Source organism: Pinus tabuliformis, chromosome 1_2, assembly GCF_031772625.1.
Source record: "Pinus tabuliformis cultivar Carrire ecotype Pingquan chromosome 1_2, CPIR1, whole genome shotgun sequence".
In the NCBI taxonomy this organism is placed as follows: Eukaryota; Viridiplantae; Streptophyta; class Pinopsida; order Pinales; family Pinaceae; genus Pinus; species Pinus tabuliformis.
Window position 1 is genome coordinate 1,105,930,330 of NC_142298.1, and position 15,848 is coordinate 1,105,946,177.

The window sequence follows — 15,848 nt, forward strand, 5'->3', positions numbered from 1 at the left end:
AAAAGGAGGCAAAAGTAAGAAGCAAAAAATGGAGCAGCCCAAAGATGTTCTGGAAAAGGAAATTGAAGAGATGTGACAGTTGGTGATGAAGCAGTCCAAATGGAAGAAAACGGTAGCAACAGGAAGAAATATCAATCAGAACTTGAACCTGATTGATAAAGATAATAAAATGGAGTAGAAGACAACAGAAGTACAACAATAGCAAAGGAGCAAGGCATTTGGGCAATTACAGAACAAAGTATGAGACCAAGGAAGACCAAGATCAAAGACACATGATCAGGAGATCATGACTATTTTCTACTTTGGAAGTCTGATGCAGGAGTGTTCAACCCAAGAGAAAATCATTGTAATTAAGTAGACATAGGGGGTCATGTATCTTTAGAAAATTTAGTTTCCTAAGTCTCAAGTCAATGTAATATTAGACCATTAAGTGATTTAATTAGATAATGAGAGGAAGTGGTAAATATTCTCAAATTAAAGGAGAACCTGAGTGGGTAGTAATGACAAAAGAGTTCAAAGTCAATTACAACTCTTAAACAGTTGCATGATTCGAGGAACGAGAGGGAGAGCTTTTAAGAATTTAATGAATTATAAGTGGACATAGAGGATAGACTACATCTAGGAGTCAGTTCAATAGATATAGGAGTCAAACCAGGATGAGTTAAACAGAACCCACTGGCATATATGTAAGCCTATGGGCAGAGCTCAAGAGGGGCCACAATATTGAATAATAGGTGTGTGTGAGATAGATAAGTCTCATTCTGTAATCATTGTTGATATTTATTAATACAATCAACTCAATTTCGAGTGGGAATGCGTGTTTCGAGTGTTGAATTGTATATGAATTTGTAGTTTCTATAAAAGGGGTTGCAGGTCGAGTTTTGCAGAACACGCAAAGGGAGAAATCATACAGAGATTTGTAATGGATCATTGGATCCATTCGAAGGATCAAGACGACAGTGATCAAAAGGGGCACACGAAGTTAAGCCAGGAGGAAGAGTGCGCAGTGAAATAGCAAAGGACGAGAACCTTTGAAGAAAAATGAACCAAAAAGGGAAATTGAAGAAATAGAGTAAAAACGCAAGTGAAAAGAGGATCATTGAAGTGAAGAAAGAAAGAACAACAATCGTCGAGAATGTAAATATTAATGGTTAGGATCCAACTGTAGAGGAGATGGAGGAATGTCGTATCGACAAACTCTAAATGAAGGAAGGCGGTTTTGTAATAGTGAAAGTGGATTTTGGTCAGCCTCAAAACCATAAGCGGTATTGAAGGATGAGCACTGATTCCACTGATTAAATGACATGTGGCAGCAGAGGTGAGAGGAAACCACTTTATTGGGTGGTTAAACCTTGTGCTTGATTTCTACCTGATAGCAACAACAACTATCAGATCTATTGGGTACAGATTGACGGTGGAGAATAAGTGCGCACGTTTGAACAGTCGGGAGAAATTTCAACTGTTGGATCAAGAATACAACAAATGATCGAGATTTGATTGGAGGTTTCACTGATCGACGATCGGAGACCGAGCTTATTGGAGGGATCAGAGATCGGGCTTATCAGAGTTCGAGGAAACAACACTGTGGAGCAACTAAAGGTGCAGACCCAATGAAGTTCCAGGTGCAGTTGGAAAGTGTTTGAGATCTACCTATATTTGTTCAGAGTGAGATTTCAATGTATTTTCATATATTGGCGATAGATGTGTTGTGGAGCCTTTTAAGGCTAAAACATATATTAATGATTCCGATAGTCGCATATCAGAATCGTAGGGGTGATGAGATCTATGTGTTAAAGACCTGCAGAGGAGCCGATAGCCGATTGCGATAAAGACAATCCTCGAGAAGCGTGTAGAGACCATATCGAGCCGAGAAAAGTTATGTTTTCTAGGGTTTTCGTTGGTAAATGGTTTTATAAGGGAATAGCACTGAATAAAGGTTTTATGTGTAAATATCTATATTAACGAATGTTTAAGAGGGAAAGTTTGATATATATGCAGGCTCATGGGTTTTATAAACGATTAAAGAGGGTTTTAATTCCCGAAAGAAAGAATTAGAAGGAAGGCTTTAATAAATTCTTATATGAAGGTTATGAAGGGTTAAATAGTCCTGATAGGAGGTTTTGGCGGGGTGATTGAGTTCCGATATAAAGGAACTGATAAAAGAGGGCCTTAACCATTTGTGGTTGACGATTTGACTCCTTTGGGAGTCAAATACCTGGGACAGAGGTATTTATGCATTTATATGCATATTATGGGTATGTGGAGGGGTAACCCTGCATCAAGGTTTCTAAGAGAACATCATTTGTATGCCAACCTTAGCAAGTGCAATTTCTTTCAGAAAAATGCACGCTACTTGGGACATGTTGACTCTAAGTAACGCATAGGAGTATGTCTAGAAAAGGTGAGAGTTACAATGGAGTGGGCAGCTCCTAGAAATGTGGATGAAGTTAGATCATTACTGGGTTACCAAGTTATTATAGGAGGTTCATCATAAACTTGTCACGTATTTGATACCCTATTACATGATTGCATAGGAAACGTAAGAAGTTTTAATGGACAAAGGAGTGTGTAGCCATTTTTTAATAGTTAAAGAAGTTTTTGATGAATGCTTAAGTGTTAAAGATTTCAGATCCTGATAAAGAGTTTATAGTGTTTACAAATGCTTGCAAGAGAGGTCTTGGTGGAATCCTTATCCGGGAGGGACAGGTGATATGTTATGAGTCCATGAAACTGAGTGAGCACAAGCATAATTATCAGACTCATGATATTGAGTTGGTGGCTATTATTCATGTCTTGAAGATGTGGAGATGTTATTGTCTAGTCAATTTAACATCTTAAATTTTTCTACACAAATTATCAATCTGACTATCGTAAACTAATGAAGTGCGGTGCACCATATGTGCTTTGTTAACCTTTTTCTTACTTTGTTGTTTTATTGTTTATGTTGTTTCTGGGGGTTTGTTCTTCTTGGTTTTCTAAAGTATTTAACGTAAATGGAAATCCTATTCTAAGGTCTTAAGAATATTTTTAAAGGTAAAGTATGGATGTAGATTTCAAGACAAGGTTTATCTTCCTTATGGTAACTTACAAAACTTAGCACTTCAAAAGATCTCAAAACATGCTATTAATACTTGAACAGGAATGTAAATATGCAGCTACTTAAATCAAACAAAAGATGAAATATTGATCATGAAATCACTGTCTCTGCTGCCCATCTAATTACAGAAATAAAATCTAAACTATTGCACTCAAACAAACCAAAAACTGCATACTAACGAAAGCAAGATCAATTTACTTCACTTATAATCCGATAGCTCGCCAAGTAGCTTTTCCAGATTAAGCCATGGCCCTGGAGATAATGTCAATAACATGAAGAATTGATATCTAAATTACCTACATGCAAATGAAAGTAAAATCAAGTTAGTTCACTTATAATTCGATAGCTCGCCAAGTAGCTTTTCGGGGTTAAGCCATGGCTCTGGAGATAACATCAATAACATGAAGAACCTGATATCTAAACTACCTACTTGTAAATGAAATTAAAGTCAAGTCACTTCACTTATAATCTTATAGCTCACCAAGTAGCTTTTGGAGGTTAAGCCATGGTTATGGAAATAACGTCAATAACATGAAGAACCTGATATCTAATTGCAGAGATGAAAGTAAAATCAAATCACTTCACTCATAATCCGATAGCTTGCCAAGTAGCTTTTCGGGGTTAAGCCATGGCTCTGGAGATAATGTCAAATGACATGAATTTTATATCTAAAATAACTGACAACAGCAAATAAATAAGACTGAAATCAAAGCATAACTGAAATTGAAAAGCTTAAGAAAAATTTCAGCAGAGAGGCAAACCTCATGTCACTATTTGATGCAAAAACATGTAAAGAAAAACTAATCTACAATCAACCGGTTGAACACACTTGCATGAATTAAAATTGCATGAATTGAAAATCTAAACTATCAAACTTGAAAGCAATAAAATGACATACATGAATGAAATCAAAGCAAAATTACAAAATAAAATCTACCTTACCTTACATTCTAATATGCTCCATGACATCTACTTCACATTTCCTTCCATGTTGAGAACATCAAAGCTTTATTCAAATTATTCAAAATTACAAAGTACAACAAAGCTCTAGAAAGCTTTCCAAAGCCATCAAGGAAGAACTAAAAACTCCAAGCTAAAGAACTAAAAGCCGAGCTAAGCTAAAACTAACAAGCTAACAAATGAAGGAGAGAGATCTCCTATTTATACAAAAAGATGGAAAGCCATCTCATTAATGAGATTCCATGAATCCCTCCCTCTACCACTAGAGTCCTAATAAAAATAGGAGCTGATAATACACATGTCTTATTAGATTTTCAATACAATTAGGAGATGTGACACATGTCCTCATGATCCCATGATTTTTTCCGCTCAAATTCGAATTTGGCCTTAGAGTGCCACATAAGGGTCTTCTAGAAGCCTGCTTTTAACCTACACATGTCAAAAATCTCAACCCACTTGTTAGGTATAGGAATATGCACATTATTTTCTAATTTTTAACCACAAATTCAGTTAAAAAGGCTAAGAATTAATAAAGTTCGGAAAAACATAAATGTGGCCGAATGATAATGAAAGTGGGATGAATGTAGTGACATAGAAGTGAAATGGAGGTGATATAATGGACATAATAGTGAAAGTGTAATGGAAATGAATGAAATTTTCAAGACCCAACATACCCCCCAATTGAAGTTATTGCATGTCCTTATGCAATATATATTACATTAACTTTTGTGATCCTTGAGCTTTGGCTTAACTTTGCATGATATCATTTGATAACTTCATATTTTTGAAAAGTGTTTTACTTGAATTTCAACATGGTTGGTTCTTGTGTTACAACCATTTTTTTTTTCTTTGCATTCTATTTTGATCCTTGAACTTTGCATAATGATATTTTGATTATTGTTGCAAAGTATATCTTTATTGGACTGCATGATGGTTGCTTCTTTTGTGACAACCATAATTTTGTTTGTATCAATTTATCCTTTAAGCACTTTTTTTGAAAAGCCATTGTATGCTCATAATAACAATGTAATAGATAATATATGTTGGAAGTATGTGGGCTCCCGAATATGATATGGACATGGCAAGATATGAATATGAATGTATTCCCCCCCCCCCCAAACTGATGGTATTGGCAATTTTATGAAATGAGGAAGAGAAATGTTTTTCCAACAATTATCATTCTAGCTTTTTATGGAATTCTATGGTAAAAAGTTAGAAATTATCGTACCTTAACTTACCCTTCGGAATGGATGAGTTGTATGTGTGGTGGCTGCAAAATTCTGATCATATTCTTCTTCAAGTGGCTGAACAAGAAGATTCATGGATAAAGAGTTAAGATGACTTTTTATTTCTTCTACTAGAAGTTGTTGAATCTGCTCCAAAATACTGAAAATAATAGTCTTCATGTCTTCAAAACTCATTGGCACAATTCCTACTATGTGAAAAAAATGTTCTGATGTCGAACATAGCAGGAAATTGTTGACTTATTGGCCATTAATGAATGCCACTAGTTAGCACGAGAACTCTCACCATTGATGACAATGAGAGTCAAGATGCCCAAAAACATCTTGCTAGGTATGGATGAATTTGCTGATGCTGAGTCACCTAGAAGATCTGATGGAAAAGGGAAATTAATGTATTCCCATTGTTTGTCAGCATGAGGACTTTCCATTAAGGCATGCAAGCCTAAATGTGTTTTTACAAAGAACTTAGACTCAAAGGACTATGGAATCAATAATTTGCATTGAAGCAGGGCTTATTTGGGAAATGAAAATGACAAGAAATGAAAGATGAAATGGAAGATGGCAATGGGAAATAAGCATGTGAATGAGCCTCTTACTTTTATTTGTGGATTATGAATGGACAAAAAGAGATGGAAAGTGTATGTGAATGTAAATGGAAAGTATGAAGTGAAATGAGGTGAATGGTTTATTATGAGGTATGGATATGCTGGAGATAATAGTATCTGAAATTTTTTCAAGTGTTTGGATCTAATTTTGCATTAACATATTTCCTCTTTGTTGCTGATCATCCTCTTATGAAACAAATTGGTCTCTTAGAGAGAGACCATTCTCTTGTAGTGATTTGTCCTTCCTCCTGAAACCTGCAAAAAAACTAATACTTCTTCTACAATGGAATGTAATATTATCAAAGGAGAGAGGTGATAAATCTCTCTAGTTATGATATTTATACACAAAACTAAAAATTTGTATTAATGAAACAAGTTCTCAAAGGAAAAATCAAAAGAATTTATACCTGCTTTGGAATTGGTGCCTCAAGTTGATGTTGCTTCTTTTCATCAATTTATTTCATTGTTTATCATTTCAAACTCTAATTATGGATTTCTCACTGTGTAGATTTTTTTGAGATATTTCCAACGATACTTGAATCATCAAAATCTGATTTTGTATGAGAAAGTTAGGCTGATTTGAACAATGAGGTTTTTCAGCTGCAAATTGACGTTTAGCTGCGGAATTCGACTTTAGCTGCGGAATGTGCACAGTTTTTGTAGCTAAAAATCTTGAATAAAATGTTAGCCATTGATCTTTTATCATTAGTCCAAAATTAATAAATACCTTCAGAAAAGTGAGCAAATAACTTATTCATTTCATTGATTCAATTTTTTTTTTTTGACATGCGGCGACTTAGTGTGGCGACTTAGTGATAACACACAGCTTGAATTCCCTTTGACCACGGTATTTTTCATCGACTTGGATCAAATGAATAGGACACTATCCATGTGCTAACATTTTCCCATCTACCCATGTGATTTGTTTTGTCTCTTAACACCTATAACCTATAGAAGTATGAAAATGGTTACGGAATTGCGAGTTCGCTATGGAATCAGGCTGCATTCCATAGCTAAAAGACAGTCAACCATCAGTTTTCTGATTTAAGTTATTGGAAAGGAGATTTTATGCAGCCAAGTACCAGGGAGAGAGATCCTAAGATCACAGCTGGTGCACAAGGCCAATTGTTCATGAGCTTCTCTGCAATTTTTCAAAAATTTCCTTCAGTGTCTGCTTGAAAAATAAAATTTTTATAATTGGTATATGAAGCAAAATAGTTTTAATAATGAAAATATCATAATAATGGAACTGTATGATCTTTTCAACAGCTTTTATGACTCCTTCGGTTGTGTCCTGAGACCCATAATTTTTGTTTTCGGCTACTCTTCAGAATTCCCTTTATCATTTGAGAAATGGAGTGACTGCATGGATAGAAATCAGACATTTATGGATATCGAAATGGAATGAAAATGTATATGGAAGCTGATGACTATGACTAAAGTGACTGTATGTACAGAATATGTGAAAACAGAGTAACTATATGTGAAAACAGGGTGATTGTTATACACAGGTAGTATGAAAACGGAGTGACTGTGTGCATGAGAAAAAATGTGGAGGATGTAACGACTGGTGGTGTTGCACACATATATAAAAATATAGTGATGTTGAATGAATAATCCAAGCAATAGGGATGTAAAACAATTGTATTCAACTTGGTCAGGTTATACAATTAGCCGTTAAACAGGTGGAGTAGAGAAGTTTGGTTGAAAATGAAAAATCATTGGAAGACTCATCCTCAATTGGGATACATCATGTATCTTGCTATTAAATTGAAGTATAATTCATGGAGATTGTTAGTCATTTAAGTCAATATTGAATGGAAACAGACAATACTGAGGCGTGGCTAAAATAAAAATGAAATGTCAGCACACAAGATTGAGGCGTGGCATAACAACAGTCTGTTCATCAATTTAATTTCCATTTTTCCCTCCCACGACATGCAAAAATGAGCTCCAAAGATCTAAGGAGATCTCCCAAACCACTTCAAATTCCTTAAAACAGTTTTTGGGTTATCTAATTGACGCTATTGGCGAAAAAAACATGTTTTATTTTCCCCAAATTCATCTCCGTTTGGTGAGATTGTGCGGTTGAATTTTGACGTTTTTATCTGTTTTGCATTTTTCCTGAGTTGTTGCATTCGGCTGTGAAATTTTGAATCAAATTTTATGATTCCAGTCTCCAAAGATAATTCAAAAATGTATACTACCAAAACATTCAAAAATTATAAAATCTCAATCAGTACTGATACAATGAAGATGACCCTAGCAATAAAGGATATGAACGGCTAGGAGGAGATGTAAAGTGAGCTCTACGAAGGGCAGCATCAATGTATGCATGTTAATCTAATATCTGCATAGATTTCATATCTTCTAGTACCCCCTTCAAGGATGTCATGCGTTCAAGTATGGATTTTCAATGAATTGGGTGGTCTCCCTTGTTATGATCATTAGATTTCTATTTGTCAAGTGAACACTGATTTTTGTCTACATAACAAACAAACCAAAAAAAATGCATGCACAGGGATAAACAGTACGCAATGTTGTTGCATATTGCTGCTCTCTCTCTAATTTCAAAGCCTACACAGAGATGAAAGAATTGATATACTGTTGTTGTTTACAAGAGTCAGGCAAACAACTAGAGGAGGCTTTTATTTTTATTTTTATTTTTATTCTTTTTAAATGTTTTTGCAGGTTTGTTTTAAGGCCAAAGCTTAAACATGGATGCATATTTTCTATTGAGATCACAGTGAAAGCTAGGATTGAAGATAGCCATAGATTGTTTCCTTTTTTTTTGAAATTGTGAAATTTTATAACAATGATTTAATGATTTTCAATTTCAGGCAGTAAAGACTTCAAGTAAAATATACTAAAAACAAAACTTTGACTAAGGCCTTAAGCTGATTTTTTTATCAATTTGGGCTGGGTGACTAGGATAGGATCCCCGTCGGGACAATTTTGGATATGCCCATGTGGTCGGTTTCTTCATTGGATGCCTGTGACCAATTAAACCTTGAAATTAGCTGCGGAATTAGGCCGCATTCCGCAACTAATTTGCAAAATCTTACTAAAACAGGACACAGTGTTTTGAGGACCACTACAAACCATAACCTGTCAATATTGGACAGTTGAACCTATCAAAGCAGTTGGGTTTCATTTTTTCTTTTTATTGAATCAATTGAAATGATGAAGCTTATTTTGTCTCCCTTTTTCTTCTTTCCTTTTCTTTTTTTACATAACAATCCTTTTTTGATGCTCCAGATCACACAAAGTGCAGGAGGAGAGCATACTCAAGAATTATTAATTATTTTTTTTAGATGTAAGAAATAAGGTCTCCTAATTACACTCTAGTTAATTTAAAGTCTTAAATTGCTCTACATAAATTATCAGTCCAGGTATCATAAACTGATGAAGTGTGGTGCACCATATGTGGTTAGTTAACCTTTTTCTTACTTCGTTGTTTTATATTTTATGTTGTTTTTGGGGTTTTGTTCTTGTTGGTTTCCTAAAGTGTTTAATGCAAATGGAAATCCTATTCTAAGGTCTTAAGAATACTTTTAAAGGTCAAGTATGGATGTAGATTTCAAGATAAGGTTTATGTCCCTTATAGTAACTTCCAAAACTTAGCACTTCAAAAGATCTCAAAACATTCTATTAATACTTGAACAGGAATGTAAATATGCAACTACTTAAATCAAACAAAAGATCAAACACTGATCATGAAATCACTATCTCTGCTGCCATCTAATTACAAAAATAAAATCTAAATTATTGCACTCAAACAAGCCAAAAATTGCAGACTAACAAAAGCAAGATCAATTTACTTCACTTATAATTCGATAGCTCGGCGGGTAGCTTTTCCAGGTTAAGCCATGGCTCCAGAGATAATGTCAATAACATGAAGAATTGATATCTAAATTACCTACTTGCAAATGAAAGTGAAATCAATCAGTTCACTTATAATCCGATAGCTCGCCAAGTAGCTTTTCGGGGTTAAGCCATGGCTCTGGAGATAACGTCAATAACATGAAGAACCTGATATATAAATTACCTACTTGCAAATGAAAGTAAAATCAAGTCACTTCACTTATAATCCAATAGCTCGCCAAGTAGCTTTTCGGGGTTAAGCCATGGCTCTGGAGATAACATCAATAACATGAAGAACCTGATATCTAATTGCAGAGATGAAAGTAAAATCAAATCACTTCACTCATAATTTGATAGCTCACCAAGTAGCTTTTCGGAGTTAAGCCATGGCTCTGGGGATAACGTCAAATGACGTGAAGAATTTGATATCTAAACTAACTAACAATAGCAAATAAATAAGACTGAAATCAAAGCATAACTGAAATTGAAAAGCTTAAGAAAAAGTTCAGCAAAGAGGCAAATCTCATGTCACTATTTGATGAAAAAACATGTAAAGAAAAACTAATCTACAATCAACCGGTTGAACACACTTGCATGAATTAAAATTGCATGAATGGAAAATCTAAACTATCAAACTTGAAAGCAATAAAATGACATACATGAATGAAATCAAAGCAAAATTACAAAATAAAATCTACTCTACCTTACATTCTAATATGCTCCATGACATCTACTTCACATCTCCTTCCACGTTGAGAACATCAAAGCTTCATTCAAATTCTTCAAAATTACAAAGTACAACAAAGCTCTCCAAAGCTTTCCGAAGCCATCAAGGAAGAACTACAAACTCCAAGCTAAAGAATAAAAGCCAGCTAAGCTAGGACTAACAAGCTAACAAATGAAGGAGAGAGATCTCCTGTTTATACAGAAAGATGAGAAGCGATCTCATTAATGAGAGTCCATGAATCTCTCCCTCTACCTCTAGACTCCTAATCAAAATAGGAACTGATAAGACAGATGTATTCTTAGAGTTTCGATACAATTAGGAGATGTGACACATATCTTCATGATCCCATGATTCTTTCCACTCAAATTAGAATTTGGCATTAGAGTGCCACATAAGGGTCTTCTAGAAGCCTCCTTTTAACCTACACATGTCAACAATCTCAGCCCACTTTTTAGGTATAAGCATATGCACATTATTTTCTAATTTTTAACCACAAATTCACTTTAAAAGGCTAAGAATTAATATAGTTTGGAAAAACATAAATGTGGCCCAATGATAATGAAAGTGGGATGAATGTAGTGAAATAGTAGTGAAATGGAGGTGATATAATGGACATAATAGTGAAAGTGTAATGGAAATGAATGACATTTTCCAAAAATTATCTTTTTCAAACGAAGTTTTGGATGATGAACAATCACATCGGATTGAGATATTTGTTTGACCAACTAAATTTGAATTCCAAGAAATATACATGGTTGGCCATGATAAGTGATTTTGACTTCCAGATAAGACACATTGAGGGTAAGGAGAACAAGGTTTCAGATGCTCTCATTAGAAAAGTGCAGTTGAACCATGTTGCAATAGTGAACTCATACGGTATATATTTACAGGATCAGATCTCATGGGTAGGAAAACAAGATGACAAGTACATGAAGATTATGCACAGGCTACAACAAGGTACAAGTGATGAAGATGTAAACTATCATCTCAAGACAGATGGCTTGGAGAGATTTAGGGACAGGATCTATGTGTCAGATGATAGTGAACTCAAGAAGTTTACCTTCAGGGAGTTTCATGTGAAACAATATTCAAGTCACCCACGATACCAGAAGACATTAATAATAGTGAAGAAGTTCTACTATTGGTCAAATATGAACAAGGAAGTGGTAGAGTTCATGGATAGATGTTTGGACTATCAGCAGGTGATAACAGAGTGTAAGCATCCATGTGGTTTACTTCCACATATTATGATTCCATAATGGAAATGGGTGGTAATTTCCATGGATTTCATTACAAGTTTTTCGAGGACAGTGAGGCAACATGATTTTATCATGGTTATGATAGATATATTGAGAAAGGTATCTCACTTCATTTGAGTAAAAAATACTTATTTAACTAGTGAGGTATAATAGATCTTCATTTGGGAGATCATGAGATTGCATGGTGTTTTGAAGAATATTGTGTTAGAGAGGGATGCCAAGTTCACTTCCATGTTTTGGAAGGAGGTGTTGGCAACTTTGGGGATAGATTTTCCCTTCAATACATCATATCATCCACATACAGATGGACAAAAATAGAGGGTCAACAAGAGACTGGAGGATATGATAAGGATGTATGTGATGCACCAACAGAGGATATGGGATGAGTACCTTCCATTGCTTGAGTTTTCTTATCACAATGGTTATAAGGAGTCACCGAGGATGAGTTTGTTTGAGACATTGAATGTGCAGAGTTGTAACACTTCCATAGTTAGAGTGATTAAGTGAACATGGTACTTATTGGAGTGGACATGTTGGCATACATGGAACTAAATTGCAAGTTATAAAAAATAATCTAAAGGAAGGACAATAAAGGATAAAGAGTTATGCAGACAACCACAGGGAATTTAAGGAGTTTTAGGTTGGGTAGAATTTTTACTTTCACATCAAGCAAAAGAAGAGTTGATTGAGGATTAGATCATGTGCCAAGCTCGTACCACAATATTGCGGGCCTCTTGATATCCTTGAGAGGATTAGACCAGTGGCCTACAGACTTGCAATTCCTGCAACAATGAAAGTCCATGAAGTTTTTCATGTTTCATTGCTTAAAATATATGTAAAGGATGTTGATCATGTTATTGATTGGTTTGTGTTGCAAGTGGAGCAAGAAGGATGATTTAGCAAGAACCTTAGTTCATATTGCAACTGAAACATCTCATACTCCATAACAGAGCAATCAAGAAAGTTAAAGTGAAGTGGAAGTAGTTTGGGCTTGTTGAAGCTACATGGGAGATGGATGATCAAACACGTTGCTATGTATCCTTCATTTCTTTCTAGTGGAAGCAAATGATTTTTCTTATTGTACATATTTATGTATATTTTCTATTGAATACCACCATGAGTTTTGTTATAAAGCTCCAATAGGCGGTATGGAATTATTTAAGGATGATTTTTTTTCTTAAATTTTAGAAACCTTTGCAAATATCACAAGTACATAATATGCAATATCTAAAATGTTTGGTAATATTTTTGTAAAAATATTAAAAATTCTAATCATTTTATATAGTCTAGATATAAAAATTTTGTGATTTTTAAATAAAATAATTTTATACTATAAAATTTGGGCGAATCATTTTTAGAGAAAAAGGAAATTGGCAAATCTTTTTTTTCGAAAGAGCATGGAAAACTAGCCCGCATGTGAATATTAGCCCCTAAAATATTCCTTGGGTATGGTTGTCATGTTGTCACGTTTTCCGTGATGGTTTTTCTTTTGCGAAAGTTGTTATTGTAAATAGTGCAACAAGTTGTGTTAGAAATCTCCATGGGAAGTCTATTTTGCTTTTCAACAGTTTTGTTGATTGTATGTGTCACAAAACACTGACTATGGTGTTATCTTAAGGGGGTGGGCCCTGTAACAGCCCCAAGTTAAAATTTCATTTAATAAAATTTAATAAAGGAAAAATAAGACCAGAGTCAAGGGATACTTATTTCAAGCTAAATGTTGGGAAGAATATCCTAGTAGGAATCACTTGCTCTGTTTATGGCTAAGGGGAAATTTACAAATGCAAATGCAAAGGCTTTGAAAAGGAAAAAAATGCACTACTGGTATTTTATTTATGAAAATAATGAAAATTAGGGGAAAAGAGAGGTGAAAGGTCACATGTTGCATGCGAGAAGGAGAATCAAGGAAAATAATGGAGAATTGAAGAAATTATAGGCATGAATAATAAAAAGACATAAGAGAATCAATTGGAAGAGGATAATGAAGGACAAGGAAAGAAAAGAAAAGACAAGGAAAGCAAAGGAAGAACATGGAAATCCAAGGAAGGACAAGGAAAGCAAAGGAAAGCAAGGATCAAGGAATGAAAATTTGGATCAAGCAACTTCAGCGAGAGTACTTGCAGTAATAGGTTGTATGTATGATTTTCTAGATGGTTTTGACATGCATGGTATGTGAATGTTGGTATTTGGTTCTATTCCTATCATTGGAATGGGTTTTGTCGGGTTTGAAAGTGGATTTTATTCTAGGCTTTCCATTTTCGGATAGTCATGGTGTGATGTGGTTGTTCTCAATTTGAGCTTTGGATTGCTGGAAGATTTTGGATTCGAGTGAGGTCATCTTCAGAAAATTCCCAAAGGCCTAGGAATCCCTTGACCCGTAATGGCAGGATACACGATAAATTTTAAGGGTGGGGATGAGAAAATTCCTCAAGGTATTGGAGAATAAATTCTAAGGTATCCAAACTTGGTTTAGTTTTGTGACCTCAACACCGATTAAGGTGAGGTCATGGTATGGTGATGGTGGATGTGGTTTAACCTATGGATTACCTTGGTTTTTTATGGATTTGTTTATCCCATGAGATCCCACATTCATACTTGGAATATGGCACAGGGGTGATTGGCTGAAAGAAAGATTCTATTCATCTAATCTATGGTGGGCTAGTACATGGAAGTCTTAAACATGGTTGGATTTTTCCTATGTTTAATAAGAGATAAGTTCCTCTTGATTTTGATGAGTAAATGTACTTGTTATTATGTGGCTTTAATGGATTTTCTATTATTTTATTTGTCTGGTTATATGCTGGTTATAAGCATAGTTATTTGGCAGTTCCTAGTCATGGATCTTGTCATGCTTCTACTTTTAATTGAATGAATAATGGATGCATGACCTAATTCATTTTATAACAACTAATGTGAGAAGGCAATGACCCTTCTTGTTAAACTTTAAATATGTTTTCAGATCATTATGTTTAGATTTTCATTAACGACCAATAGGTTGCAGGTTTAACAAGTGTTTGACGAAATTTCAGTCCTGGTTGGGGAAGGCCAGTTAAATTCCTAGTTTTAGGTTTGGCTTACAAGCATTGTTTCTATGTATTTTATGAGTTTTGGAAGTTTCATGGAGTTCTCGGAAGAGACCTGGTTGTAGCCCTGGAAAATAGGCTTAAATCATGGAGTTGTTGGCATATCACTCATAGAAAAGGGCTATAGTCGCACTTAAGAATGCTCGTGGGAGTGAATGCAGGCTCTGAGTCACTTGGCAAGCTTGGAACGGGAGAAAATGGGGCTCTAAGTTAGTGAAAAGGAGAGTCAACTTAGGGGATGGACACCTTGAGTGGTTGGATTGCTCCTAAAGGTCCTCTATCACCTGAGGAAGTTAGTAACATCTCAAGTTCTCAAATCCATTTCATTAAGGTCATGTAGGAGGTTTAGTCTTATCATAGGGTCTCTGAGCTCTTGTTTACCCTGGGAAAGTTGGTGCAAGTGGGTAAATGTGGGAGGAGGCAGTTGCATTATGTCATGAATCTCCCATTCTTCGTCTATCATACCTATTGGATTCTTTTCTTTACTCCTTAATGGTAGGTAAATATGTTTCTAATAAAAATAATCCTACATGTACATCTTTCATAATTGTTTTTTTTTTTTATATTTAATTTTGTAACACTAAAAGTACCATATTCTATCATTGGTCCCACTTGAACAATGAATACTTATTTCCTATCAATTTATCAGCCAAATAGACCTTCATCTCTGATACCATTTGCTAGAAATTAATTTATAGAGAAATTAAAAACATAAAATATTTCTATAAAAAAAAAAGTATAAATAATAGAGGCACAAATATACATGATTCACCTAGTTTGGTCTATGCCCATGTAGAAACAACTATTCCTTCCTTTTATATTATCTAGTAAAATGAAGGGATACAACCTACATCAAATATGTTGTAACTTCCTCTTCGCTATCACACAACGTCCTCTCATCTCCGAACATAAAATAATAATACTCCACCAAAATATAATTCCCTTACATACACTGAAGGTTCCCTTCTATAGCAGAAACCCCTCAATTAACATACCTTATACTGCCATA